Source organism: Canis aureus, chromosome 6, assembly GCF_053574225.1.
Source record: "Canis aureus isolate CA01 chromosome 6, VMU_Caureus_v.1.0, whole genome shotgun sequence".
In the NCBI taxonomy this organism is placed as follows: Eukaryota; Metazoa; Chordata; class Mammalia; order Carnivora; family Canidae; genus Canis; species Canis aureus.
The window spans coordinates 15273446-15293729 of NC_135616.1; the positions used below are offsets into that span (position 1 = coordinate 15273446).

The 20284-nt window shown below is 37.3% G+C and overlaps 2 long non-coding RNA genes across 2 annotated transcripts in view; one reads left to right on the plus strand and one right to left on the minus strand.

Annotated features, from left to right (window-relative positions):
* Window positions 1-20284, minus strand: part of LOC144315132 (uncharacterized) — a 48055-nt gene that overhangs the window by 9729 nt on the left and 18042 nt on the right. The gene's annotated exons all lie outside the window — the stretch shown is intronic.
* LOC144315131 (uncharacterized) lies at window positions 408-8481 on the plus strand. Its single transcript, XR_013380909.1, has 3 exons — window positions 408-509; window positions 3272-3383; window positions 7136-8481. It is a non-coding gene; the product is annotated as an uncharacterized LOC144315131 (long non-coding RNA).

Sequence of the window (20284 nt, forward strand, 5' to 3'; positions counted from 1 at the left end):
ATTAAGTATCATATGTTTTCTCCATTTAACAAATGAGAGAATTAGTGGCTTGCCCTCTCTTACACAATCAAGAGTCAGCTCGGGATCCCTGGGTGGCGCAGCGGTTTGGCGCCTGCCTTTGGCTCAGGGCGCGATCCTGGAGACCCGGGATCGAATCCCACATCGGGCTCCCGGTGCATGGAGCCTGCTTCTCCCTCTGCCTATGTCTCTGCCCCTCTCTCTCTCTCTCTGTGACTATCATAAAATAAATTAAAAAAATTAAAAAAAAAATCAAGAGTCAGCTCTAGGAAGTCTTTGACCTCAAGACCAAACCCATTCAGCTAAAGTGGAAAGTTGAGCAATGATCTAGCTCACTTGGGTAAGTATATGGACAGCCAGTATAGGTCATTGGGACCAGAATTCCAATAGGACCAGAATTCCTTTAGAACCTCCACTCATAGATACCTCCCCAAATGCTCTAGAAGACTAATTCACACTCCAGAAGAGGATCCCACCCCCCATACCATCCAGTAAGCATAACAGAATTTCAGGGAAGGGGGGAAGGTTTGAAAATGCAAGTCAATTTCATGTAAAAGGAAAGAAGATATCTATTGATTTTATACATGAAGATAAGTAATCAAAATCAAAGTCTCTTTGAGGATGGCAGGACATGTTTTGTTCTTTCCATAAAGGGGGTGTTGGTTTAGAAATATTGCTCTAAAGTTTAAACTTTCAAGTCTAGATTGACGCTTGATGTGTAGGAAGCTCAGCGCTTAAGCATGCGTGCTTTGGAGTCTGGGTTTAAATCCTGGTTCAATTGTGTGATAAATTGTCCTAAACTTTCAAAACCTCCATTTCCTCACTTATAAAGTGAAAATGTAGTAATAAGGCATCTTGGGAATTAAATGGTATTTTATATGTTAAGTATGGAGAAAAGTGTTGTACATATAGGAAATGCTCAGTGATTATAGCCATTATTGTTAAACCATTATTATCAAACCTTGATTATTAAACTGTTCTTTGATTTCCTGTTTTGCCTTTGTTCTATTAAGTCTTTCTAGGAACCTCAAGTTCTTATCAAATGTTCAGGGCTATTCAAAATGCTTTTTCTCTAGTTTTAAGAAATATATAGGGATAGTGAAGTTATCAGACATATTTCTGGTGATACAATAATATACTTTGTGTTCTCTGCACCTCTCCCTATTTATAATGAATACATTCTTTAACCCCCTCCCCTGTTTTTCCTTTCACCCACCATGGCTCAGATGCTGTTAGTTGCCTACCAAATAACCACCCTACACCTTTGTTTAGCCATTGGTCATCTTCCCATTGCCATGTACCTCAGAGGAAATTGAACCTCATCCCCAGCTTTAGGAGATAGATCCTGGATAGTTTGAGCTAACCATGATAATTCCATTTCCCATGCTGAATCTCAGATAATGTGAGAAAAAAACTTGAGTCTCTTCATTAACCAACAGCCCAGAATGCTGTTGTTCATGGGAAGATATGTGTGAGCAGTACCACAGCAAACACAGACAGACCCCCCCTCAAAAAAAGCCACTTTTTTTAAACTTCTAATTTTTTCTTCCTCTACCTTCACCCTCCAGTTACTCTTTATTTTTTCTGTAGCTCAGTTCCATTGAATAAATACATAATTGTTTTCCATGAGGCAAAAATAAAATAAAATTAGAAAGACACATAACATGCTGAGAAGTCATTGGGACTGTCTACATTCTTTGCTTCTAAGAAAGCTAAATAGAAAGAGATGCCATTTCTTCCCCTTGTCATTGTCTTGCTCTTGCTTGAATGTGACACCTGGAACTGCTGTTGCCATCTTAAAGCCATGAAGACAGGCTAGATGAGGGCAAAGCATAACAGAAAGATGTTAAGAACCCAGGTCCTTTATGAAGTGCTCAGCCACTTATTGTACCAGCATGAAGCCATTACTACTATTGGATTTATTCTTAGTAAATTTCCTACTATTTAACCCATTTAGAGTTAGTGTTTTCTATCATTTGTATCCTTAAGTGTACTAACATCTGGCGTATAAAACCCATACTAGAAAGTCTTAAAATAAACTAGAAGTCAGAAGTGTCTCTCCTACGGTCTTAACATCACTCATGATTTCCTGCAATAACCTGTTCCACACACATGAACTCTAAAGTAATCCTACCGCTCTCCTTCCAAAATATGTCTAAATCCAGACACTTCTCTTTAGTTCTACTGCTGTCACTCCAGTCCAAGACATCATTGTTTCTCTCCTGTATTAGGGAATAGCCTTGTAGCTGAACCACCTGCTTCCATGCTTGCCCCCATTTCTATAATCTATTCTTTCAAAAATTGAGATAAAACTCCTATAACATAAAATTCACCATTTTAACCATTTTTAAGGTCTTCAATTCAGTGGTTTTTAGTACATTACCAATGTAGTGCAACCAATCACCACTATCTACTTCTAGAACATTAATATCACCATAAGAAACTCTATGCCTATTTAACAGTCACTCCCCGTTTACTTCTCTGCCCAGTGCCTGACAGGCTCTGATATGCTCTGTTCTTAGCACAGCACCTAGAGTGATGTTTTTCAAAGATAAGTCAGATCATGCCACTTTCCTGCTTAAAACTCACCAGTAACTCTGAATAATTTCATACCTTTAGCTTGACCTAGAAGACCATCCATGGCCTCCAGAACCTGGGGAGGTTCTCCAGTGACTTCTTATTCTACTCACTTGCCAGGTTCTGGGCACACAAAGCTCTCTACTTGTTTTTTGAACATACCAGGTGATTCTTAATTCAGGGCCTTTTTTCATTTGCTCCCATTCTTCAGATGTGCTTCCTCACTTTGCAGGTGGATTTCTTCTCATCATTCCCATAACACTTGGAAAGTCCCCTTCTCAGGGAAGCCTGTCTCACCTCACTGCTCTTCAGCAGTCTTCCTAATCAGACTGATTACTATCTGAAATTGTGATGTTTATATCCATTTATTTGTAACTCACTGAAGTCCGTAGTTGATTAAAATTTCCTTAATTTTTGGAGTGGCTGGCTGACTTGGTCAGTAGAGCATGTGACTCTTGATCTTGGGGTCATGTGTTCAAGCCTCATGTTGGATACAGACAGTACCAAAAAAAAAAAAAAAAAAAAAAGCAAATTGCCTTAGTTTTTGCCTAATGTTCTTTATCTCTTCTAGGACCCCATCCAGGATTTCACATTACATTTAGTTATCATGTGTCCTTAGGTTTCTTTTGGTTCTAACAGTTTCTCTGACTTTCTTTATTTTTGATGACCTTGACAGTTTTGAGGAGAACTGGTCAAGTGTTTTGTAGGATGCCCCTCTATTGGAATTTGTCTGATGTTTTCTTCAGGATTTGAGTGGGGCTGTGAGTTTCTCAAAGACACAGCCAGAGGTAAGGTGGCATTTTATTACATCACATCAAGTGTTCACATTTATTTTTTATTAGCTGGTCACCTGTCTCTCCCACTGTTAGAATGTCAAGCTCCATGAAGGTAGAGACTATATTCTGCTCACAGTTTTATTCCTAGAACTTTGAATAACATGTAGCCCATAGTAAACCTCTTTAATTATTAGTTGATGGGATTAATGAATAAACTAGAAAAAAATGACCGATACACTGCCTACTGATTTTGCATGTGAAATGAAATATGGGTCAAGAAGATTCGTTGAGCATAGGTCAAAGGCACTAAAACCCTTTCAAATAATCTGGCATATCCATGAGATAAATCTAAACCCTCATGCGAATAAATAATTAACTTGAGGCCAATGGCACACTCAAAATCATTAATGAAAATTGATTTTCCTTCTCTGTAAGGCTGTTTCTCTTTGCTGTGCCACAATTCCCCTTTACAGAGCCAGCCAGCCACAGTTCATTGTGTTTTATTTCATTTCTACCCAGAGTCTTCTTTTTCTTGAATGATGCTAGCCTCCATGAATTAAAAAATATATATCTAGTTGACTTGCTTGGCCTATACATGAAGAGAGTATGGGTGATTTCATGTAGGTAAATTTTGAGAGGCAGAACAATGAGCTCATGCATGATGGGAAGCTTGGTTTGCCCAGGAGAAAATTCAGGAAGAGGATTACAGAGCCCCTGTAGTTGAATCAAGGGCTCAGCCAACTGACTTCATGTGTGTATGGGAGCAGGAGGAGGAGCCTGTTGGCAGCCAGCTAAATGCCTTTCCAGGAACATGGTGGAAACTGATTAAATATATATACCATCATATGAATTGATAGAGGGAACCTGGGGGATGTCTCCAGCCATTAGAATACCAATACCAGTGGGGGCTCCCTGGTGATCATGAAGGAAGCTTGTTTTCTGGCATGAGCTCTCAGAGAATAAAATACCTGAAAGGAAGAACTATTTGTATTCCATTCAGATTTCATTTAATCTTTTCTTTTGGAAGCCCCAATAAGCAAAGGCACATTTGTCAAGGCTTCAGAATGAATGGGAAAGCTTTTGTGCATTAAACTTGCAGATATCTAGAAGGACTTACTGGAAAGGCAGCCCTAGGCTGGGAGTAGGAAGACATCCACTCTAGCTGGCCAGGCAGCGGGGGTTCTTAGCTATTATCACCTCCATTGAGTCAATTTCCTGACTGTGCATAATCTCCCAATCAATTGATTTGAACATGAATTCTCTAGGTAATTAACAGCATTAGTTTTATTGGTCAGAATATTTATATTTCCTAGCATCCCTCAGAATATGTGACTTACAGATCAAATGCCATAGAGTTATAGAAATTTAGCACATTTCACTTAACTAATACTATTGTGACATATTTTGTGTTTCCTTGAATCTAAGATGCCATTGATGGTGGCTCTAGGGATTTAATGCACAGCACTTGGGGGGAGACAATCACAACAAGACATGCTCTAATTTCAGAAATGTTAATATGTAGGGAAATTTACAATACAGAGCTGAAATCTGGGATATTAAACAGCTTGTAGTGCTTCTCAGAGACCAGTCTGCAGAGCCCATACATCTCACTGGTAACCAGCATGCTTCTTAGGTGCTGGTGTCAATGCTTAATGTTCCAGATTTTCTAGGATTCCTCAAACTTAGCTGGTCTTGGAGGCTGCCTGGGAAACCCTCTTGGTCCATATCCCCTCTGGCTACTATTTTGCTTAAGATAGATAGTAATGGTGGTCTGCTAGCCCTCTCTCTTCCTAAACTCTTCTCTAGAAGGCACAGAATTCAATCTTACTGCCCCTGCTGGCCACTTTCTTCTTCTCCCCTATCTGGTTTCTTGTCTTGACTGGCATCAGTGAATTCTCTAAGCTTCCCTCTGTCTATTCAGGCTTCAATCCCCATCATTCCCTATAATGCATCCTTTACTGTATTCCTAATATACTTCATTTTTACCCAACATAGGCATTCTTTCTCTCCTACAAGCAAAGAATAATTCTGGTTTTCCATGAATTGGAATGTCTTTGGAAGTTTTCCATGTCTGCTATAGCATTCTAAAGCACCACTAACACTACCACATCAATGACTAGCATTTATTGAGTACTTACTGTGTGCCAGACACTACATTTTATGTATACGACCTCATAATTCACTGTAGTTCTCTGAGGCAGATACCATTATTATCTTCTCTTCCAAACAAGAAAAATGAAGCATGGTGTGTAGGTCACTTGCCAACATTGATACAGCCAGAAAAGGATGAGCCAATACTCTCCTAGGTCTGCCTGGTTGCAACCTTATAACCAGAGCTCTACAAGACTTCTCCTTTTGCTAGAGGTCTACAGCTGTTGTACAAAAGCCCCTATGAGTGGGCTCCTTGGTTGGATGGACCGGTGAAGGAGTTAGAGAATTTGAAGATAAAGCCTACGTTCCCAGCTGGGATAACTGAGTAGACAGTGATATCTCTCATCCACGTTAGTAATTCAGGAAGAGGTTTGAGAAGAGTTTGGTATTTACCTTTTCCATTGTGAATCCTGTCAGTTTAAAGACTTTCAAAGTCCAACTCACAGACTGGCCCAACACTCTAGTCAATCATGCTCTTGACCTCTTTGTCCAGTGGCCTTTTTTTTTTTTTTTTTTGGTCCAGTGGCCTTTGCCAGGACTCCATTTCAGCTCTGTGCTCTCTGGGCTGTGCTTGTTCCTTGCATCCCTCAGAATTTCCTGATGTATGAAATCTCACATTTAAAGGAAATTTACTCCTCTGGGTCCTGCCAGCACCCTCACTCCAGCTACTCACATCACAAGTTCTTCTGTTTCACTAAGACCACCACAATTTCAGCCGATCTTTCTTCTCCACATCTGTCTTACTTCTTCTCTAAACCAGCTAAACCCCATAGATCATGATTCTTACTTACTTCTGCAGTCTCTTCTTTTGCCATGACCTTGTCTCTCTTTGTCTCATAATTCTGGGCAAAACGAGAAGAAGGAAAATGGCCACACTAGATGTACACAGATTGTTCTAGGATGGAGGGATTATGACACTTTCAGTTCTAAGGATTACACCAGTCTCTTTGGTCCCCATGACTCTGCACATACTGCTCCCTCTGCCTGAAGTAAAGATAGAGGTAGAGATAGAGATAATAGAAATAGAAATAGAAATAAAAGGATACCAAGAAAGTTTTAGCACATGCCTAAATAATAATAAAAAAAGAAATAAAAGGATAAATTATCTAGTCTGTCCTTTCAACAACACTATAATCTGGGTATTATCATCCTTATTTTATATAAGAGAGATAGTTTTAGAAACTTAAAGCTCTTTTCTCTCTTAAGGTGACATAGTAATAAGGAGAGACTCAAGTCTCAAACTAGGCTTTCTAATTTCAATTTCTGTTTTCCTTTGATTCTATCTTATCATAGTGGGATTCATTAATCCCTACTTGTCCTCTAAGACTCCCTTATGGTACTTGTCAAGAGAAGACCTTGCTGACCACCTTTTCTAGGTGCAGGCTGGACTTGGTGCCCTCCCTGGGTTTCCTTAGCACCTGCTCATTCCTCAGGCTTAGCCCTTTCTGCACCACGTGGAATGACTAGACAGAGAGGTCAAGATCATATTAATTTGTGTCATTAAGGCCACCTTGAGCTTAGTACATGGTAGCCATTCAAACAATATTCGTTTCCCTTCCCCAAAGCCATGCAAAGCCCCCATGGGGCACTGAAACTCTGTTTTATCTTTTCAGGACCCTTTGAACTTCAAGAACCACACAAATGTTACTGTTCCCTTCAAGACCTTCAAAAGCTCCCAAGCCTATGCTTTTAGGAAGCCTTAAGTATTCGCCTTGAAAATTCTCATCAGTGTTATAAATTAAATGTGTGTGTTTCTGGCCAAGCTGCACTGCAAATGGAGGTTTTTACATCACACCTGAAAAACCTGTTAGCTGGGGAGGAAATGAATATCTCAGTTGTTCAGTGTTTGGCCCTCGTTTTTTAAAAAGCCCAGAAGTAAATTTTACTTGTATGAGCAAAGGCTTGATGATAGCAAAGGCTCCTGAGTAGATAGCAATTAAGCAAAAGAACTTTTTCCATGTATTTATTTCTTAAAAGAACTGGCCTGGCCAAAGCACTGCTCAGATGACTCATTGATCTTTGCCTTTGGCTCATGCCAGAGCCTTGCCTGCTGGGTTTTCTGAGTTTCTGGTGAAGCCTTCAGTGCGCCATGCAGGAAGTGAGGTCATGATTGTTTTGGCAGTTTGGGTGGCGTTTTGTCCCCTGGTAGCAGCTGAAGTTTATCAGTAGGTTTAGCCTTTGCACTTTGAGAAACCAACTATTATCTCACCCACAATTTAGAATAATAAAAAAGTCCATGGCAGCAAAACGTGCAATAAGTAAAGATAAAGAACAAATGAGGGAGAATCTGGTGTTCCTGTTGACATCGGCCCCCAGAGCCTACATTCTATCCTTGGTCTGATAGAGTCAGCAGGAAAGCTCCTCCTGCATTCTCTTTCTTTCTGGCATTAACTTCAAATGAAGAAATCTTTTAGAGGGCAGCTGGGAGTAGAGAAATAATGTGATAACTTTAGTGACTAATTTAGATTCAGTTGCTTCCTGAAGTGACCTGTCATAGAGACATTTAGGTTGAGGAAGACCAATAATCTTCATTCTGGAAGCTTGTCTCCTCCTTGGGAGCTGTAATCAAAGCAGCTAAAAGATTGAATAAGGCCTCTATAGTAGTTGCTGCAATGACCGGAAGACCCAGGGGACTGGAGGTCAGGGATCCTGCCTGGAGGCTTCCCAAACCTGGAGGGACACTACCTGGATTTCTGATTTGGTTCTAAGCCTCAGATTCTATAAACCTACGCATTGTAGCAGGATTCTCTTTGTAACATTTTGCCCTGAGGAATGTCCAAGACTAAAAAGCACGTAACTAAAAAATAAAAAAAGTCACATTGCAAATCTTACGTTAAATATCCAAAGCTATGGAAAAATAACATTTACAGTGTCATTCAAATTGTCTAACATAATAAACAATAAATGTTCAAAAAAATTGTCTAACATTGGTTAAATAGTTGAGTCACTACACTCTTATTTACTGGAAAACAAACACACGGATAAAATATGTTGAATACCTTGATAATTTACAATCATTCATCAAGTAAATGGGGACTTTTTATACAAATAACAGTGACTCTGGCTTGACTTCTTCTAGTGTCTTTGTTTAATTTTTAAAATCTGGAATATATTGTGGGACTTTGAGCATGTGGTTATAAACCCAAAGCATATATATGCATTTATATTTTAGGGGTCTAAAAGTTTTTGTTAAAAATTATGGAAAGATAATGTTGAAAGATAAAAGAAAAATTTCATACAAATTGTGGATCTTACAAGTTACCTTATTAACTTGATATTCTGTGAGCATGCTCACCCTCAAATCTCTTTTCCTTCTCTCTCCATTGTTCTGGCCTGGAAAAACTCAACCTGAGATGGACCCATCAAGCCACTGTTCAGGACTTCACCCTCATTCCCTCACCTATTAGGATGGAGAAAACACTCACCCAACCTTCACACTTTTCCACCCTCATCCTTCCCATCTCCCAGTACCATTGACCCAATGGACACTTCCTTCTTTTTTACTTCTTACCATCATTTAAAAATATACCTTAAAGTTTTTTGCTTCCTTGTTTCAATGAAAACTAGAGGGGTTCCCCCCCCTTTCAAGGGGCTATAAGAATACTTTTCACAGAAGCAGAACACAGTGATTTTACTGATGAATAAACCAATCAGAGAGCAGACACTCTTTCAAATTTTAAGCAGAGCCCTTCTGACACTGTCTCAAATAGAAGGCCTATATTGTCACTGTAAATCTAGAGTCTTCAAATTGTGGTTCCTGAGGACTGAAAGAAACTCAGAGGGCAAGGTCAGCAGGCCCTATAACTCTTCGTGTCAGTCTGAGCATTGGCCATCAGCTGACTCCTCCTCATAATTTCTCAGAGGTTGAGACTTGAGGAGAGAAATGGGTTCATTGCACTGGTGAATCACAGGATTTTAGAGAGAGATTTATAAATACCTATGTAGTTTCCACCAAGGTCTAAGTGGGTGGGGGTGGGGCAGGGGAATGCCCAGTCCCCGGGTGTCGACTGACAGGGAGCAGACATGATTCATGGGCCTACTCTCTTCACGAGGTAAGTTCAACAGCAACTCCACTTTTATAAATGCTCTTCCAGGAGGCTTTCTGTCTGCAAATGTCTGCATTAATTCGCAGAGTTACTTTTCTTCAGTGTCTTTTACAGCCATTGTAACTTCTAACTCTAGGAAAGAATGAGGGACTTGTCTTTGCCAGTAGCCCTGGAGGAAAAAGAACCAGCCCTCAAAAATGAGTTACTCACAATGTGAATTCATTGAGTAAATAAAGGCCGAATGATAATGGGAAGAGTTACTCATATACCGTAACAGACACTCACTGCCTTCTGGCCTCTTCATACCCACATTGCTCCTTCCTCTAAATGAGGTTAATGGGAATTAATACATATGTATTAGGCAAAGGAGATATCCTTGGGGATGTGAGCTAAATATCAGCACAGTGTTCTTCGCTAGGTGGACATCAAGGGTGCTTGGGAAGCACTGAGTAATGGTTGAAAGATAAATTACACATAGACTAGTCAATATTTTGCCAACTACTTATTTCTAAATAGAACATTTCTGAGACAAATGGTGACATCTAGAAATTCAAAAAGTTGCATTCTGTTTTGCTATTTTATGAGGCAATTTATCTCTACGTTGACTTTCTTTTTACTATTATTATTTTTATTATTTTTTTCCTCTATGTTGACTTTCACACAAATAGACAGCAGACACATTTTTTAAACTTACAAATAAAATACTTCAAAATTGTATCTGAAGAGATAGCATCATTGAGTAGGAGAATCAGCCATCAGACAAGGCAAAGCTTGATGAAGAATGGCCCTAAAAATGTGTGATATGCTTGGCCAACCTGTGCATTTCTATCCAATCTACTAAGAGCGAGTCTTTGAGCAGATCTTCTTGCATGCAAACTCTCTTATTCATATCCTAATGCTTTCTCAAGCCCATGCTATTAATTATTTATACAATACTCATATTATGAAATATATATCATGCATTATGAGCATTAGATAGTGCTTCTCTATGGCTTATATCACAGTACTCTATCAACCCACTATGTAAACGACCTCTCTCATACATAGGCTTGCATGATTACCCTGATAAATTGATCCTGTTCAGACCCTGTGTACATATTAGAGCAATGTTTTATCAGTATATAGATATATACACACACTCAATATTCACTGGTGTTAAAATAAATATTGTGACTTTGTGGTGAGGAAGGCCACATTGCATCAGATGGTCCTTATCAGCCATGCAGATAGGAATGCGCCAGCTTGTAGCTTGGTTGTCTTATTGTTTGGGGTGCTTCCCCTTTTCATCTAACCCAGAAAAGGGTTCTGTTCTTTGTCAGATCAGAATCCTGTGGAATGGCCTAAGTCTGTGCCTGAAATCTGTGTCAGAGAAATTTGAAAGCATATTGCCTCTTCAGTCTAATTTGATCAAAGTCTTTACTCTGTTGATTTGCATTTATTGACCACATATCCTGAGCACTGTGGGAGGTATTAAAGAGTAATAATCTTTTTTTTTTTTAATTTTTTATTTATTTATGATAGTCACACACAGAGAGAGAGAGAGAGAGAGGCAGAGACACAGGCAGAGGGAGGAGCAGGCTCCATGCACCGGGAGCCCGATGTGGGATTCGATCCCGGGTCTCCAGGATCGCGCCCTGGGCCAAAGACAGGCGCTAAACCGCTGCGCCACCTAGGGATAATAATCTTTTAAAGAATGTAAGCATGAATTGTTCAAGATTGAAATTGTTTTTAATAGCTTGTGATATTATTCACATATCATCCAATTCATCCATATAAGGTGTACAATTCAATGGCTTTTAGTGTATCCAGAATCGTGTAACCACCACAACCAACCTCAAAATCCATAATATAGACTTTGTACTGATGAGTAATCACACCCCATCCCACTCCTCCCAAATCTCCCAGGCCCCGGCAACAACTGATATACTTTCTGACTATGGATTTGTCTGAATCGGATATTTTAAACAAATAGAATCATTCAACATGTCTTCTTTATGACTAGTTCCCCCCCCACACACACTGGGCATAATGTTTTCAAGGTTCAACCATGACGTAGTATGCATCAGTATTTCATTCCTTTTTGTTTTATTTCATTTTTAATTTTTTATTCCTTTTTACAATGGAAATAATATTTCATTATGTGGATATACCACACTTTATTTATCTGTGCCTCATTTGATAAATATTTGTATAGTTTCTGTGTTTCGCTATCATGAATAATGCTGCTATGAACATTTGTGTGCAAATTTTTGTATTCAGATATGGTTTCATTTGTCTTGGGTATATACCTAAAAGTGGAATTGCTGGGTCCTATGGAAATTCTATGTTTACTATCTTGAGGAATTGCCAGAATGCTTTCCAAAGTAACTGCACCATTTTTCATCACCATTAATACATAAGGATTTTAACCTCTCCATATCCTTATCAACACTTGTTATTATCTGTCTTTTTTATTAGAGCCATCCAAGTGGGAATGAAATGCTATCTTGTTGTGGTTTTGATTTAAATTTTCCTAATGTGCTCTTATTGCATTGTATCTCTCCTTCTTGTACCTATTGGCTATTTGTATATCTTCTCTGAAGAAATGTCTATTCATATCCATTGCCCATTTAAAAATCGGGTCATTTTTCTTTTAATTATTGAGTTGTAAGGGTCCCTTCTGTATTCTAGATACAGGTCCCTTATCAGATATATGATTTGCAAATATCCTGTTTTGTGGGTTGTCTTTTCACTTTCTTAGTGGAATCCATGGAAGTATAAATTTTTAAATTTTGATAAAATCAAATTTACCTAGTTTCCCTTTTGTGACTTGTGCTTTTGGTGTCAGGTATAAAAAAGCTTGGTCTAACCTCAGGTCATGAAGGTTTACACCTATGTTAAAGTCCTTATTGATCTTCTTTCTAGTTGTGTTATTATTGAAAATTAGGTATAGAAGTCTCCAATTATTACTTATGAATTCTCTATTTCTCTTTTCAATTCTGTCAGTTTTTGCCTCATGTATTTTGAGGCTCTGTTGGTAAGTGCATATAGACTTAAAATTGTTACATCTTCCTGATGAATTAACCTTTCTATTATAAAATATTTTTCTTTCTCTCTAGTAGTAATTTTTGTTTTAAAATCTATTTTGTCTGGTATGAGTATAACTATCACACCTTTCTTATAATTGCTGTTTGTGTAATACATCTTTTTCCATTCTTTAGTTTGCATTCTGAATATATAAAGAATTCCTACACAACAGTAAGAAAGAAAATGACAAATATCCCATATGATTTTCTACAGCCTAGCAGTTCCACTCCTAATATATACCTAACAGAGATATGTACCTGTATTCAAAAAACCACCTACACTAGACTGTTTATAGAAGCAGTCTTTGAAAGTCTCAAACTGAAAATAACCCAAATGCCCATCGACAGCAGCATGGATAAGCAATTTTTAGTATATATATTCAATGGAATGTTATATTTCAATGAGAATGAACTGTATATCACCATACACAATAATATGGCTAAATTGCACAAATATAATAGTGAATTAAAGAAGACCAACACAGGGTGCTTGGGTAGTTCAGTCAGTTAAACACCTGACTCTTGATTTCAGCTCAGGTCATGATCTCAGAGTCATAAGATTGAGCCCTGTGTCCCACTCCGCAGGGCATGGAGCCTGCTTAAGATTCTCTCTCTCCCTCTCCTTCTTAAACCCTCCCTGCTCATGCTCATTCTCTCTCTCTCAAAAAAAAAAGAAGAAGAAGAAGAAGAAGAAGAAGAAGAAGAAGACCAATACAAAAGAGTGCATATGTATGAATCTATTTACATAAGGTATACACACAGATCAAATTACTCTATGCAGTTGACCTTAGTTAGTGAAAGGGAAATGAAGGATATTCTGGGGCACTTATGTTGGTTTTTCTCCATCTGGGTGCTAGTTACTCAAGTGTTGTTACTTTTTTTTTTTTTTTAAGATTTATTTATTTTAGAGAGCCTTGACATGGGGCTCAATCTCACGACCCTGAGTTCATGATCTGAGCTGGAACCAAGAGTTGTACACTTTACTGATTGTGCCAGCAAGGTCCCCCTCAAGTGTGATTATTTTTGAAAACTGATAGATGTATTTTTCTATGCATGTACTCTAGTAGTTTTTTCTGAAAAAGGTAACTATAACTTGGATGAATATAGAAAATGCTTTGCATTTTTTATTTAAAAAGGTAGCATATACTGAAACCTGACAAAGATGGCACAAATTTTTTTTTACTAAGCTCACTTATGAATAAGATACAAAACATTTAAAGTATTAGTAAATCTAATCTAGCATCCTATTAAAGGAATAATGCTCTATGAAGCCACAAATTACTTAATATTAGGAAATCTAAAAATACCATTGATCACATCAATGAACTTTATGTTCATCTTTACTGTCAAAAGGTATTTAACAATATTCAATATTCATTTTTGGTAAAAAATAAATTGCATATAGAATACTCCCTCAACATGATTAAAAATTTATCTCAAACCAAGTAGCTTACATCATACTTAAAAGCAAAACAATGGAGCAGTGCTTTCCAAATTTATTTTGTCAAGGAACATGATTTAAATCATAATATATTGAAGCACTACCAGTAGGAGCCCATGACACATATATAACACTATGTTAAAATGGGACTTTTCCTGTTGACTCACAGTTTCAACTGAAGTCCCAGAATTTGAGAACAAATACAATTATTGTTGAATATCTTTGTGTCTTACATCCCTTGGAAGATGCTAGACTGTTTATGCAGGGAGGGGCTAAGAAATTGTGAAATCATCTGCCAGCATTAGTCTGCCATTCATTTCTAGGTTATAAAAGAGAAGAAAAATGAGTCACTGTAATTGAAGACACCTGTGTTGACTTTTTTTTTTTTTGGAACAGTTGGCCATGTATTTCTCCTGTGGAGGAAGGAAAGAGGGTCTTCAAGTCAAGAAGAGGAACTTCAAGAGAATCATTTGAAAAGTTTGACATGGATTGCCTGGCTAGAGAGACCAGAGCTGGGGTCTGACTGATGCTTGACCAGCTTAAAGGGAAGAGGCTGTGACTATCAGGAGCTCCAAGATAACAAAGCCAATCTTTGGGAAGACATTGTACTGGAAACAGTCTAACTTCCTGAGTTAAGCAAAGCAAAAATTGTGTGAGCTCCCATGGGCCAAATGGAATGGAGCTGGATTGTATCATCTTGAAAGGGAGTCTGGCCAATGTGATTCCAAAGGAAATCGTGGTGATGGTCATTAGCAATTGGAGGAAGGGAGCTGTTGATGAGAGATCCCAACTATAGTCATGGTGGGTTGCAGAGGAGGGAGCCTGAAGAACTCTCAGGAAGACACCAAGAATCAATGTGTCATCATAAAGAGTCTACCATATGAAGAGTTTACTCCAGGTTACAATTGCACAGCCAAGCAAGACCTTTTTTTCCCTTTGTTGTTCTCCCTTCTCCTATCTTCCTCCAAACTCTCAGCCCATAGAAGGGTTTAAAAGAGCAGCTTGCATGTAGATGAGGTGGTAGAGGAAGATAGGGGAAAAGAAGTCAACCAAAGCTCCCACTTCCATTGCAAGCTTCCAAGCTACAGAAAAATGGGACATTTTTATTCATGTGGCAAATTGGAAATATGCAATTATGATACTGGACTGAACTTTCATTATCTGAAAAAGACTGGATAAACTATGGCTACAGTTGAGATTTAAGCAAGGAGTGGGGAAAAATAATTCAAAGAACAGCTTTGAAAGCCCTGTGATGAAAAGAATAAGATTGCTTTTTCATAATGCCCTGTACATTCTAGATCATTTAAAAAATTCACTACACACGCATGCACATATTTATGCATTTATAAAGACATAATTTTAATAAGAAAGTATTAAAAAGCTGATTTACATATATTTTCAAACATTAGAACAGAACTGAAATCAGCAATACCATGAGGGGAAACAATTTTAGTTGTTAATTAGGCACAAAATATATCAAAATAATTTAAGGCATCCTTTATTTTACATATTTTGCTCTCCAATAAGACACAAGTGATTATAATTTTTAAAAACACTGTTTTCTGTGTTTCTTCAGCTCACATTCAATTAATATGAAGACTACTGCCGTTGAACTGAATCCCCAGATAAAATACTGCATTACCTCTACCTCTATGTTTTGTTTTCATTAGAGCATTACACAATAATCCCATTTTTCTCAGGTACCACAGTAGAAAAGGGAAGAAGATGGGCAGCCCGGGTGGCTCAGTGGTTTAGCACTGACTGCAGCCCAGGGCATGATCCTGAAGACCCAGGATCGAGTCCCACGTGAGGCTCCTTGCATGCAGCCTGCTTCTCCCTCTGCCTGTGTCCCTGCCTCTCTCTCTGTGTGTCTCTCATGAAAAAATAAATAAAAATCTTAAAAAAAAAAAAAAAAAACAGGGAAGAAGATCATTAACAGTAAGTTTGTCTTCCAAAGTCCCCTGAGACTTAGTGGGGTGAAATGGAGATTTATAGAATGTTCTTTCCCACAATTTACACTGATCATGGAGCACATCTCTATTTACAGTGGAAAGAAATCCAAAGGACAAATAAATCTTATTGTCCCTTACTACCTGATATTTATTCGTTCATGTTGGATATTATTATTTATTCTTGGAGAGTTTTCATCCATGTTTCTAGAAACTACAGGATAAGGTAGACCACCTTGTCTTTGAAATATTTTGATTTTGGGCCTGTTTGGATTAAGATGGTCTAAAACACATAAGACTTTCTTTTATATAGGAGGCTTTTTTCTTTGACTTGTCTAAACTTCATTGTATAAAGAGAATAATAGCTAATACTTGTTCATTACTAAGTGTCAGACACACGGCTAAATTTCTTACAAGTATAATTTAATTGAATGCTTAATAAACCTGTGTGGTCGACACCATATGGATGAGGAAGCAGAGAAGCAGATTAAGCGGTTTGTCCAGCCAAACCCTACCACTACTCTATATGGTCTTCAGTAAAAAACAGAACAAAACAAAACAAAATGTTTTTAAAAAGTTATTTAATAAATAATAGCACTTAAATAATACCATACATAAATATTTATAACATGATCAGCATCATTAGACAACAAGATGATAGTAAATGAGGCTTATGTAAGAAATGCCCTCACATGCAATTTTCTAGTGTTCTCTAATATCCACAGAGCTCTCTCTCTCTCTCTCTCTCTCTCTCTCTCTCTCTCTATATATATATATATATATATATATATATATATATTTAAAAACATTTATTTATTTATTTGAGAGAGAGAGAGAGACAGAGTGCACAAGTAGGGGGGAAAGGCAGGGGGAGAGGGAGAGAGAGACTCTTAAGCAGACTCCCCTCTGAGCGTGGAGCCCCACACTGGGCTCAGTCTCAGAACTTTGAGATCATGACCTGAACTGAAATCAAGAGTCAGATGTTTAATTCACTAAGCCACCCAGAAACCTCGAAATTTTGTATTTTAATTTAATTTTATTTTGGTAGGAACACTTTACATGAGTTTACCCATTTAGCAGGGTTTTTTTTTTTATTTAACAGGTTTTAAAGTGTACAATACAGTATTGTTATCTATAGGCACAATGTACAGAAAATCTCTAGAATTTATTCATTTCACATAACTGAAACTTTATACCCATTGAACAGCAACTTCTCATTTCCCTCACCCCCCAGCCCCTGGCAGCAGCCGTTCTACTTTTTGTTTCTATGAGTTTGACTACTTGAGATACCTCATATAGTAAGTGGAATCCTATAGTATTTGTTTTTCTGCAACTGGCTTGTTTCCCTTAGCATAATGTCCATTCATGTTGTCACATATTTTTAAGTCTGATAACATTCCAGGGTATATATATATACCACACTTAGAAAATCCATTCATCTGTTCATGGATGCTTAGGTTGTTTGTACCTCTTGGTTATTGTGAATAGTGCTGCAGTGAACACAGGAGTGCTATTATCTCTTAAAGATCCTGATTTCAATTCTCTTGGATAAATGCCCAGAAGTGAGATTGCCGGAGCATATGATAGTTCTATTTTTAATATTTTGAGAAAGCACCATACTATTTTCCATAGCAGCTAGACCATTTTGCATTCCCATCAACAGTGTACAAGGGTTCCAATTTCTCTACATCCCTGCCAACATTTGTTGTGTTTTGTTTTGTTTTTAATAATAACCATCCTGACAGGTGTGAGGTGATATTTTACTGCGGTTTTGATTTGCATTTCCCTGACAGTGAGTGATGTTGAGCATCTTTTCATATACCTGTTGACCATTTTGTATGTCTTTGGAGAAATCCATTCAAGTCCTTAGCCTGTTTTTCAATTGGGTTAGTTTTTTCACTATTGAGTTGTGGGAGTTTCTTATTTTAGAAATTAACTTCTCATCACATGTATGGTTTGAAAATATTGTCTTCCATTCTCTAGGTTGCTTCTTCATCCAATTATTATTTTTTATTTGCTGTGTAGGAACTTTCTTAGTTTGATGAAGTCTCACTTGTTTATTTTTGCTTATGGTGTCATATTCAAAAAGTTGTCAAGACCTATGTTATGAAGATATTCCCCTGTGTTTTTTCCCAGGACCTTTACAATTTCAGGTCTTGTTTAAGTCTTTAATCCATTTTAAGTTAATTTTTGTTTATAGTGTAACATAAAGGTCCATCTTCATTCTTTTGCTTTTGACTATCCAGTTTTCCTAGCACATTTGTTGAAGAGACTGCCCCTTCCCCATTGTGTATTCTTGGCAACCTTATTGATGAATTTAGGGATTTATTTCTGGGCTTTCTATTCTAAATGTCTATATTTATGCCAGTACCATACTGTTTTGATTACTGTAGCTTTGTAATATACTTTGAAATCAGGAAGTATGATGCCTCCAGCCTTGGACTTCTTTGTCAGGATTGATTTTGGATTTTATAGTTCCATATGAATTGTAGAACTTTTTCTAATCCTGTAAAATGGTCATAGGGGTTTTGATAGAGATTGCATTAAATTTGTAGATTGCTTTAGGTAGTATGGACATTTTAGTAATATTAAGTTTTCCAATGCATGAACATGGGATGTCTTTCCATTTGTTTATGTCTTTAATTTCTTTTAGCAATAATTTGTAGTTTTCAGTGTAAAAGTCTCTCATTTCCTTAGTTAAGTTTATTTATAACCATTTTATTCTTTTTAATATGACTTTAAATGCAACTGTTTTCCCAATTTCCTTTTCAGAGTGTTTGTTCTTAGTGTATAACAACATAACTGATTTTGATATATTGATTTTGTAACCTGCAACTTTACTGAATTCAATTATTTGTCCTAGCAAGTTTTTGTGTGTGTGCATATGTGTGTTGTGTGTGTGTGTATGTGTGTGTGTAGTCTTTAGAGTTTTCTATATATAATATCCTGTCATCTGCAAACAGAGACAATTTTACTTTCCCCAGAATTTATTCAAGGCAGATCACTGCATAATAAAGTTGGTATCAAAACTCACAGGGGAAAGAATAGTTTATTCAATAACTTGTGTTGGACTATTTGGCTATCCATTTATCTGGAAATATCTATTTGTCAGGAAATGTTCCTCAAACCATACACCAAAATAAGTTCCAGATGAGTTAGCATTTAAATGTAAAAAGTGAACCATAAAAATTCTAGAAGAAAATATAAATGAATGGGAATGGGAAAATATAAATGAATAAAAGGAATAAGCCATACATTTTTAAAATGACAATATAAAAATGACTGCAATTCAAAACTACTGTAAACAAAAATGAAACGTCAACAAAAAAACTCCAGGATAACCATAATTTTCATAGAAAGAAAAGGGCCAATATCTTTCATAAATAAGAAATTTTATAGCTACTGTAGTAGACAAATTTCCAGTAGTAAATTATCCAAAGGACATGAACACATATCACAGGACAAAGAGTCTCAGTGGCAGTGAAAATGTTCTATTCTACTGGCAGTTAGAGAAATACAAATAAAAACAACATCAACAGATAGATTCTTCCCAATGGTGAAGATGAGAACATGGAGGAAATGGCTGGTCAGCAGGGACAAAAAAGTCAGGAGGTTGGAGACAGAGATAGGAACTGTCTCCAGGCAGAGAGAACTACAGACAAAAGGCAAACCATGCCAGACTTCTTGGGGATATGACCAGTTGTATAGCAAAGCTAGATATTTGAGTGGTAGAAGAGACCAGAAAGATACAGAGGAAGTTTTCAATGGTAAAATTTATTATTTTCTTGAAATGCCTTATGGATTTTCAGAGGTTGGCCAAAAATAAAGAAAACCCAATACATTAACGTACAACATAGAATGAAAAAAATAAAAATAAAAAACGAACCTATCAAAATGTGCAGTTTCTCATATTTTGTAGACTTTTCAACTAAAACATGAAAAATCTCACTGTTTTTAAGGAATGGTTTTGAACCCAAAAGCCAGAGGGTACATTAGACAATCCTCAAGCTCTGTTGGTTCTATTCCTGGAGCATCTTATGCCAAGGTCCTCAATCACTGCTCTCCAGGAGCAGAGAATCTTCAGGCCATACTATTCAGCGGATCATTTTCTTTCATGGTAGTGTTTGAGAACCATCATAGAGCTAAAAAAAAAAAAAGCCATTCATGAAAGAGTGAATGTTCTTCAAAGTTCTTTAAAAATTCGTTTTCCACATGTTATTTTAGGGGACAACTTTATATTTGCAGTAATCCAGAAAGAAGC